This window comes from Mus pahari, chromosome 3 (genome assembly GCF_900095145.1).
Source record: "Mus pahari chromosome 3, PAHARI_EIJ_v1.1, whole genome shotgun sequence".
Classification (NCBI taxonomy): Eukaryota; Metazoa; Chordata; class Mammalia; order Rodentia; family Muridae; genus Mus; species Mus pahari.
In genome coordinates this window covers 111,528,865-111,539,301 of record NC_034592.1, presented here as the reverse complement: position 1 = coordinate 111,539,301, position 10,437 = coordinate 111,528,865, and positions in this window count along the sequence as shown.

Here is a 10,437-nt window from a genome sequence, read left to right as displayed (position 1 = left end):
CGTAAGTGGCAATGTGGGTGCTAGGAATTGAATCTGAACATTTCTTTAAGGGCTTCTTGGCTATTCGAGACTCCTCTGTTGAGAATTCTCTGTTTAGCTCTGTACCCCATTTTTAAAATTGGGTTATTTGGTTTGTTGTCTAATTTCTTGAGTTCTTTATATATTTTGGGTCTTAGTCCTCTGTCAGATGCAGGGTTGGTGAAGATCTTTTCCTATTCTGTATGCTGCAGTTTTGTCCTGTTGATGATGTCCTTAGCCTTGCAAAGGCTTTTCAGTTTCATGAGGCCCCATTTATTAATTGTTGATCTTAGAGCCTGAGCCATTGGTGTTCTGTTATTGGAATTTGTCTCCTGTGCCAGTATGTCCAAGGCTTTCCCCACTTCCTCGACTTATTAGATTTAGTGCATCTGGTTTTATGGTGAGGTCTTTGATCCACTTGGATTGGAGTTTTGTGCAGGGTGATAGATGTGGATCTATTTGCATTTTTTTCCTACATGCAGACATCCAGTTAGACCAGCACCATTTGTTAAAGATGTTTTCATTTTTCCATTGTATGGTTTTGGCTTCTTTGTCAAATATCAAGTGTCCACAGATGTGTGGGTTTATTTCTCTGTCTTCAGTTTGGTCAACTAGTCTATTTCTACACCAGTACCCTGTGGTTTTTTTTATCACTACTGCTCTGTAGTATAGCCTGAGATCAGGGATGGCTGCACCTCCAGAAGGTCTTTTCTTGTACAGGATTGTTTTAGCTATCCTGGGTTTTTGTTTTTCCATATGAAGTTGAGAATTGCTTTTTCAAGGTCTGTAAAGAATGGTTTTGGAATGTTGATGGGAATTGCATTGAATGTGTAGATTGCTTTTGGTAAGATGGCCATTTTTACTATGTTAATTCTGCCAATCCATGAGCAAGGGAGATATTTCCATCTTCTGATATCTTCCTCAATTTCTTTCTTTGGAGACTTGAAGTTCTTGTCTTACAGGTCTTTCGCTTGGTTTGTTAGAGTCACAGCAAGATATTTTATATTATTTGTGGCTATTGTAGAGAGTGTTGTTTCCTCAATTTCTTTCTCAGCCCATATATCATGTGTGTGTAAAAGAGGGCTACTGATTTTATTTTATTTTTTAGTTGATTTTGTATCCAGCCACTTTGCTAAAGGTGTTTATCAGCTGTAGGAGTTCTCTGATAGAATCGCAGACAGGAGCCCAGCATAACTGTCTCTTGAGAGGCTTCAGCCAGAAGTGAAGGGGGAAAATGCAGAGATCCACAGGCAAACACCAGGCAGAGTTCGGGTGGTCTTACAGACGAGTAGGGGATAGAACTGAGGGAGCTGGGGGGGGGGTCAAGGACACCACAAGAAGACCTACAGAGATTTGAAGACCTATATGATAACTAAATGTAGATTTGGTACCAAGTATTCAGGTGAAATACTGTGGAAATTTGATAAACTGTAGAGTTCAGTTGATTTACATTGTAATTAATGGTGACAAGTAGACCTAGTCAACCTCGGCCCATAGGGACTCACAGAGACTGAACCACCAACCAAAGAGCATGCAGGAGCTGGACCTAGCCCACCCCCCATTTGTAGTAGATGTGAACTTGGTCTTTATGTGGACCCCCTAACACTTGGCGTGGTCTCTTACTCTGTCACCTGCCATTGAACCCCCTTCCCCTACATGGACTACCTGGTTGGACCTCAGTGGAAGAGGAGGTGTTTAGTCCTGCGGGGACTAGATGTCCCGGGGTAGGGTGGTACTCAACTGGGCTGGAGGGGAGGGATTTGTTAAGGGCAAGTCTGAGAGGACGAATTGAGGAAAATAGAAAAGTCTCCAGTGTGCAACAGAATTTCAAATAATGTACAGACAGTTCACCCTCGTAGGTGGAATACAACTCCTCACTCTTCAAGTGGGGCTGGCCATGATGACTTCCTTCCAAAGAGTGGGAGGCGTCTGGCAGTGCCGAGGTACCACAAACGCCATCCTAGTCAGATGGTCAAGCAAGATGTCACGATAGCAGGTAGTCATGTGTGTGAAGGTGTCACTTCTCTTCTGAGGTTTTATTACCCAACTGTGATAAGAAGCAAAACAACAACAACAATAACAACCACCACAAACCCAAGCCAACAGAAACTCCACCTAACGGTTCTCAACATGGCCACAGGCTTCAAAAACACAAGTCTGAGAAATTGTCATGGCCAAGAGGAACCGGTCAGACATGATAACTAAATGTAGATGCGGTACCAAGTATGCAGGTGAAATACTGTGGAAATTTGATAAACTGTAGAGTTCGGTTGGTTTACGTTGTGATTAATGGTAACAAGGAGACCTAGTCAAGGGACCGAGTGTGAGGTGTAGGGAGAGTCCCTGTACTAATTGTCAACTTTTCTGGAAAATGAAAACTTCAAAAATAAGAAGTTTTAGTAAAATAAGGAGGTAAATAAAGGTAATTCCCCTCTGCTCATTCTCCTGTTCTGTCTTTCTTCTTCCCTCTCTTTGCCCTCTACTCCTTTATTTTGGAAAGAGCCCCGCACCTTGTCACTTTCCAGCTGTCGTCCTCTGCATTGCTCTGAAGCCTGGTGACGGTGTATGTACCACCTTCCATTTCACAAACAGTTAAACATCCCTATCACCTGTCGACCTTGACACCTGCAAAGATCCCTAGTAGAAACTGCCCAATCCGCTAGCTTGAGCTCATTTGCACCGCCCCCACTGTTCCACACGGCCTCGTGAACAGTCAGGGTCTTGGACACTCAGCTATGGCTTAGGGAGCTCAGGAAACTCCCAAGGGAAATAAATGTCCATTCTGCAGGGAGATTGCTGCCCCTGCCTGCTATCTGCTCTCTGGCCCACAGGCGCGTCCCCATGCGTGTACCACAGCACCCGAGTGTGGGCAGAAGCCCTCGTGCTGAGTGGGATGAAGCTTTGAAGAGGCTGGGACCTATGAGAACCGAAGAACCTTTGAATCTCCCTTCAGCTCCCCTGCCCTGACCACAGCCCTCCTCTTGATGTAAAACATGTGTTCAACTAGAGAACAAGGAGGCTGGCTTCTGTGCGGGGAAGACTGCTCTGCTTTAAGCTTCTTCGGGGGTTGGGAACAGGTCTACCTCTGAGGTTTGCACAGCACTCTCTGTGGAAGTCACTATGGCTGGTTGAGATGTGGATTTGTGAGACAGCCCCGGAAGCAGTGTGCATCCCTGTCACTCCACCTGTTGTGTTAGGGAGGACTGCTCAGCTCACCATCAGGAATATCTCTGCAGGCTGAATGCAGATGCCTGGACTCTCTCGAAAGCATGTGAATGTTAAACTGAAATGTTCAGAAACCAAGAGAAGGAGCCTCCCAGAACAACTATGTACCACATAGCCGACATATTCATCTACGTGATAGACCAGAAAATCTGTCTCTAGGCTTCCTTCTGCCTCTTCACCAGCTCTGAGAACCTGAAGAGTCATGGGGCCTCTTATCAAAGAAATGTTAAACAATGACTAAGATCACCACCTTTAATCTCAGCATTTAGGAGACAGAGGCAGGCAGCTCTCTGAGTTCCAGAACAGCCAGAAATGCACAGAGAAATTCTGCCTCAAAAAAGCCAACCAAACAAACAAACAAAAACAAAACAAAACAAAAAAATAAATAAAAACAAAGAGAGAAAAAGAAAGTATGGACCAAATACATTCAAAATAATCTCCCAGCTCCAAATGGTACATGAGAGACCAAGTATCAAGGGACTAAGAGTGAGCTTAATAGGACAGGACCCCTGATGTCCTCCTCTGGCCTCCACACACATGTGTCAGTGCATGCACAATCACACATACATGTGCATAGAGCACACATACACATTATAGTCTCTCTCTCTGTCTCTCTCTCTCTCTGTCTCTCTGTCTCTTTGTCTCTCTGTCTCTCTGTCTCTCTGTCTCTCTGTCTCTCTGTCTCTCTCTCTCTCTCTCTCTCTCTCTCTCACACACACACACACACACACACTTACAATCTGTGAGTGCTTTGCCTGGTAAACAGGAGATTAGGTGTCCAGATTGGGACTAAGTTAAGAGATAGTACCATATGTAGATGGGCTGACCAAGTGGTTAAAGTGGAGATGACAAGAGGACAAGAAAGCCTAAACACAAGAGGTTCAGGTGCCATCACCCCTCAGCAAATACTTCTCAGGTATCTCCTGCATGCCAGTCACTAGCCACAGAGGAGAGGGAGGGACAGAAGCATAATTCATACTTTCTTTCTCTCTCTGTATACATAATATATATGTATATACACATATTAGCCATGACTACGTTTAATACCATTATGACATCATCACAAGCTGTGTTTCTATGCTTACCTTCTGTCATCTTTCCCATCCTTCTTCCCTGCCCCCTAACAGCTCCTCCCCAGATATTTTCCCCTTTTCATGTCCCATATTCCCTTTTGCCTCAGGCTCCTTTTCTCACTTAAGGTTTGTATTACTGTAATAAAACACCACAACCAAAACCAACTTGGGGAGGAAAGGGTTTATTTTGGTTTACATCTCTCAGGCTCTTCATAGGGAAGTCAGGGCAGGAACTCAAGGCAGGAACCTGGAGGCAGGAGCTGAGGCAGACGCCACAGAGGAGTGCTGCTTACTGGCTTGCTCAGTTTGTTTCCTTTAAAAACCCAGGACCGCCTCCCCAGAGATGGCACCACTCACAAGGTGCTAGATCTCTCACATCGATCATCCATCAAGAAAATGCCCCATAGGTTTGATGACATGTTGACTTGATGGAGGCATTTTCCCAGACGAGGCCTCTCCTCTCGGATCCCTTTAGCTTGTGTAAAATTGATTTTTTTTTTTAAAGACATATCCAGCATCCCCTATTCTCCCTATCAGCTAATACTACCCTCTCTTGGCCTCCTAGACTTTTACATTATGCACACTTATACCTGTTACATATATACATGTATGCAGTGTAGACTAGGATCCACACACAAGGGAGAACGTGTGGTTTTTGTCTTTCTGACTTTGGGTCACCTTAATTGGTGTTATACTTTTAAGATCCATCCATTTTTCCGTAGATTTAATTTTTCCTTCACTGCTGAATAGTATCCTACTGCGTATAAGCACCACAGTTAAAGGATCCATTCACCCACTGATGGGTGTCCAGGCTGGGTCCAACCCCTTGCTGCTGTGAATATAGCAGCAATAAACAAGGATGGGCAAGTGTCTCCTTGGAAGAAAAAGAATATTTCCTAAATTGATATATTAAGTAATGCTTAGTGAGGGAAAATAACTTTGGAGTGTATAAATAATAAAGACGTAGGGGCGAAGATAAGGAAAAAAGAGAAGGTGTTTAGGAGGGGGACTACAGAACAAGAGGTAGATTTGGGGTACAGCAAAAGGAGAAAGACTGGCATTCCATGTCAGGTGTGTGAGCGCCATCTCACTGATGGTTCAACTGAGTGAAGTCCCAGGACCTCCTGTACGCAGCTTCCCTCACTGCGACTGGAAATGCTGCAGAGTTCTAAGGCAGGTGACATATTGTGAAGATTTCCCAGAGCCAAGAGGATGGTGTCATGGGGCTTTGAAGAATAGTCATGGAGTCCCTCACTACCCAGGAAGGTTGAGGTCTGATCAACACTGCACGGGGTACTGGTGTGGGTGCCTGTGGAGGCATTGCCACCAAGTGGGAGGGGCCTTCCCATTATGAGTGTGAATATTGTCAGGGTTTGCTCTGCCCCCTGCCCCCACGAGCCTGCCCATGGCTGCATCCTTTAGCCTGCCCCCATGAACCTGTCCATGGCTGCATCCTGTAGCCTGCCCCCACGAGCCTGTCCATGGCTGCATCCTTTAGCTTCATTCCTGCCTAGGGAAGCTTCTGCTTCAAGCAGACTGTGGCTTCTCCTGTAGTCACATGAAGAAGCTATCAGGTTTCTCTAGAAAAGCCACTAGGATAAAGGGGAAGTTATCAAGAGGCCAGGTCTTCAGTTGCTGAGGACAAAGGTATTCCTCTCCACCATAATTCACGTGGGAGTCCATCGCTGTCTGAAAGAGGAAGTGCGGGTTGCTCTCACTTCTGAGATGCTTCGGAGGAATTCTGTTGAGAAACAGAGACAAACCGGAAAAGCAAAAGACCACACTTTCTCTCCTTCTCTCCTGAAGGAGCAGAGAGACCCTTCATAGCGACACAGGCTCACTCCTCCTTCAATCTCTTCAGAGCTTGGCAGGGCCTGGATGCTGGCTTTGGAGGAGCATTTACCACAGGCTGAAATCCTTTCCAGCCTGGCCTCTTAGCATGCTGATGTACAGAGGCTTAACATGAAGAGAGCCACACACCAGGACTCACAGGACAAAATCCAAGACTGGCACGGACCCACCTTCTGAGGGAGTGAGAGTGAATTTGCTCGAACTGCTAATGCTTGCTGGCAACTGTTAGCTTTCTTGGCTCACAGCAGCACCATCTGATCGATCTGTATCTTCACTGTTGTACAAATGTACCCCAGTATATGCCTAGGTGCCCACGTATCCCCTTTGAATAAGAACTGTACTGAATTTTGGATTCCAGCCCACTCTAGTGACCTCATCTCAACTAATTATATGCATAGCATCCCAATTCCTGGGACAGGTACATTCTGAGATACTAGAGGTTGGACATGAATGGATGGGTCTGGTAGATGTAATAGTTTTTGTCAATGTGACACAAGCCTAGACATATCTGGGAAGAAGGGAAATCAATAGAGGGGCTGCCTCCATCAGCAGATTGGCTTGTGGAGTGTGTCTGTGGAGAACTTTCTTGATTGATAATTGATGCCGCAGAGGGCCCAGCCTACTGTGGGCGATACGCTGACTAAGCCAATGGTTCTGGGCTATTCAAGTAGCATTCCCCGAGTGTGCTTGCACGCATGCGCATACACACACACACACACACACACACACACAGAGAGAGAGAGAGAGAGAGAGAGAGAGAGAGAGAGAGAGAGAGAGAGAGAGAGTCCTCTTTTTCAGTTTTCTCTCTAGGTTCCTGCCTTGGCTTCTCTTGATGATGGACTATAATCTTTAAGCCAAACAAACTCTTTCCTCTCCAAACTGTTTTATCAGGGCAACGGAAGGCGAAGCAGAATGCCCGGGAACACACTTCCCACGGTGACTTTTTCCACATAGGTTTGAGGAGCTACAGAATCACAGGAGAAAGGGATGACATGCATGGGGTCTCTCCCTGAATTGGCCTTGGTCTGCTCTGAGCCAGAGGCTGGCTGGGCTCACATCACGGCAGAGCCCAGTGAGAACTAAGGACACTAAATGCCCACTCCACTGCTGAGCTCCAGCTGAAAGGAGTCTTTACTGGGTTTTTAATTTAAAATTGTTATGTGTGTGCGTATCTTGCCTGCATGTATGTCTGGGTACCACATGCATCTCTGGTGCCTGCAGAGGTCAGAGAATGCCATTGGCTCCTCTGGAGCTAGAATTCCCAAGGTCGTGAGGAGCCACGTGGATGCTGGGAATCGAACCTGGGCCTTCTGGAGCATCCAGTGTTCTTGACTGCTTAGTCATTCCTCTAGCCCCCAGGGCAACGTTCTTAAGGAGAGTAGGTGACACCAGATGATGAAGGCTGAGGATTCTGGGTCACCCAGCCTGACCTGGCATAGGTATGTTCAGATGCTAGGCCATGTTCTCTGAGGCAAAGAGAAACCTTGCCAGGCATCTTCCTTCTTCACTGTACAATGAGGTCTGTGTCCTTCCCTGCCCAGCCCACCTAGGGTCAGGAGAAACTCAAACAGTATAGGACAGAAGAGCTTTGTAAAGACCCCACCCCAGCAGTATGGGGAATGATTCTTAGGTCATTTTGTAAGGCTTTCCCTGGGGAGCACTGGCGGGACTCTCTCCTCTCTGTGCTGTAGAGAGGAGATCCTCTCTGTCTGCTCAAGGGGCAGGGTCTAATCTCTACTGTTTAACACATACCTGACCATCTCATGGCTGGCTTTACAGGCAGGGGCCACTTAGCCTGCCCAGCTGCTCAAAGGAGAAGCCAAAAGCCACCTGGAGTTTCGATCCAGCGGTCCTGTTTGGCTCCAGTTGGAGGACTCGGAGAATCCGGCTTCTGGGACTGGGTTGTAGCCAGGTGAAGCAGCCCGAGGGAGCCAGAGAGGGTTCCAGGCACACACCTGCGACTCGGGTTTCCGCCTCGCAGCGTCTCTTTCGTGGCTGGTGCTTTTCAAGGGCTCCCATCCTGCAAGATTGACAGCTCACTTTTGATTGGAATCAGAGTGTAGGAAGCGGTCTTTTCAAATTTCCTGTGCAACCCAGCCTGCCAAAAGCCCCGCCACCGGCTGCTTTATTTACCCTGGCCACCAGGCCTCTTGCTCGCTTGCACCCTAAGAAAACAGATTGCTGTCGGGAGAAAAGTCCATGCGTGCTTCCTTTCTGGAGGCTGACCAAGCTCTGAAAGAAGGCTTTCCTGCAGTCCATTACACCATTTTGGTTTGTTTCATCCCATCTCCACCCGCAGAGCAGGGAATTAGCCTGCAGCCCAGGGCCGGGCCAGCAGATGACTACAGGGAAAGGAAAGCTTGTGGGCGTGAGCTTTCCACAACACACCGTGGCCTTGTTCTCTTTAGCTAGGCATTGTGTGCTGAGGCCCAAGCCCAAATCTGAATAGGATTCTGTGTAACTTGATCTGTTTTCTTTCTTTCCTGTATTCCTGTGAGCCAAATTTAACTTCGCTCCAATCTGTGGCCTGTACATATAATGTTCAGCCGGAGGGTGGGGGTAGGCTGGGAGACGTGGGGGAGGGTGTATACACTTGCGGTTTTCTTTTTCCTATCTTCCCCTTTCTACATTTTTTTTTCTTTTGCTTGCCTGTGTTGCTCACCCACTGCTCACCCTTGGCCGTGTATAACTTAATATGGCTGTCTTGTCTGCAGCCATTAACCCTTTAGGGAAAGTGAGTGTGTTTTTGCAGTCTCTCCTTAGCGAAGCACAAAGTTTCCCCACCCCCACTCCCAGCGCCCCATTGAGAAGCCTTGGCATTGCTTGAGTTAACAGTTGGCCTCCAGGAAACGTGAACTTCCCTAGAAGTGCTTGTGCAGCAATTAATAGGCCTTCACTCAGATATGTAAAAATAGCCCCGTGCTTGCGAACCTGCTTGCGAACCGAACCGGCAGTCAAAAGACTCAGCTCCTAAGAGTCACCTGACTAGTGTTGGGTACCTCCTCTTTCAAAGGCTTGTGTCCTAAACATCCCAGAAATATCCCAAAATCGAGGTGGGAAGGTTCCCAGTGCAGACAGAAATCCAGTGTCCAATTAAAAGCTCCTCCAGCTGTGGCTAGGTCAGGCTTCGGCAGAGGCCAACAGCCTCGGGGTTCATGGGTGTGCCCTGCTGTTAACATGGCTCTGGGGATGGGGGTGCCTTCTGCTCCTCCTTTCTACTTGAACAGCACCCCACCCCCACCCCGGCTTCTCATGATGGAGGGAGAAGGCGGGCTGACTAAAGAGGGTTGGTAGGGGGAGGGCTCCCCTTACCTCCCAGGGCTGGCTCTTCCCTCCATGAAGGGTTGAATATTGTTCCTTAAGGTGTTGTATCTGGGGGACAGTCTGATAAGGCACTGACAGCATGATGGTTTCGATGCTCACTGCTTCCAGAAATCACAAACATTCTGGAAAAACAATAATAACACCACCACCACAGAACCACGGGCCCTATCGGGAAGGGAAGATGTCTTGGGTCATTGAGAGCTATTTTTAGAACGGCAAATGTGCTGGCTCAGAGAAAACTAGTCATGTGCCCCAGTCCAAGTAGGGCACAGTGAACCCTAACCCCATGAGCTGCCCCATGAGCCTGCTATTCATTTTTACCCAGCCTTGGCATCTCTTCTCCTTCAAGAAGCCTTCCCAGCCAGTGGGGAAAGCGCCTAGGCAAGAGCCAGCTTCCTTAGACATCACCAGCATCTTCCTGTATGGGAGTCCCTGAGGAGCCACACTTGACTCCTTCTGGGGTCCCCTGCTACTTGCTGTCAAGATGGTTGAAGAAGGGTCGGTATTCCAATGTGCAATGTGGCTCACCTGCTTCACCTCAGAGCTACCGTGGATGTCCCAGTGGTGGCCCTCTATCATTTTCTTTTTGTAATCACCATGGTATTTTTCAAGGTCCTGGACGTTCAGTGCATAACTGTTCCTCAGTGGAGTTGGGCATGTTTGCCCAGAAAGAGTAACTCAAATCTATGCTGCCTGGGTACCTGTTGTGGGCCAGGGGCCCACATGGCTTTGACACATGAGGAAGATATGGGGATGGTAACAAAGGAGTGGCCCACCGGACTGGTACCTCCAGGCACAGTCAGGAATACATATGAACTAGAATAGGATGCAGTCAAGCCTGGACTTTTGGAAATGTGACAGCTACATCCCTCTTCAGCTGTCCAGCAGAGGGGACCCAGCAGTGATTTTTGTCTCTTTTCTTTCTTTCTTTCTTTTTTTTTTTTTT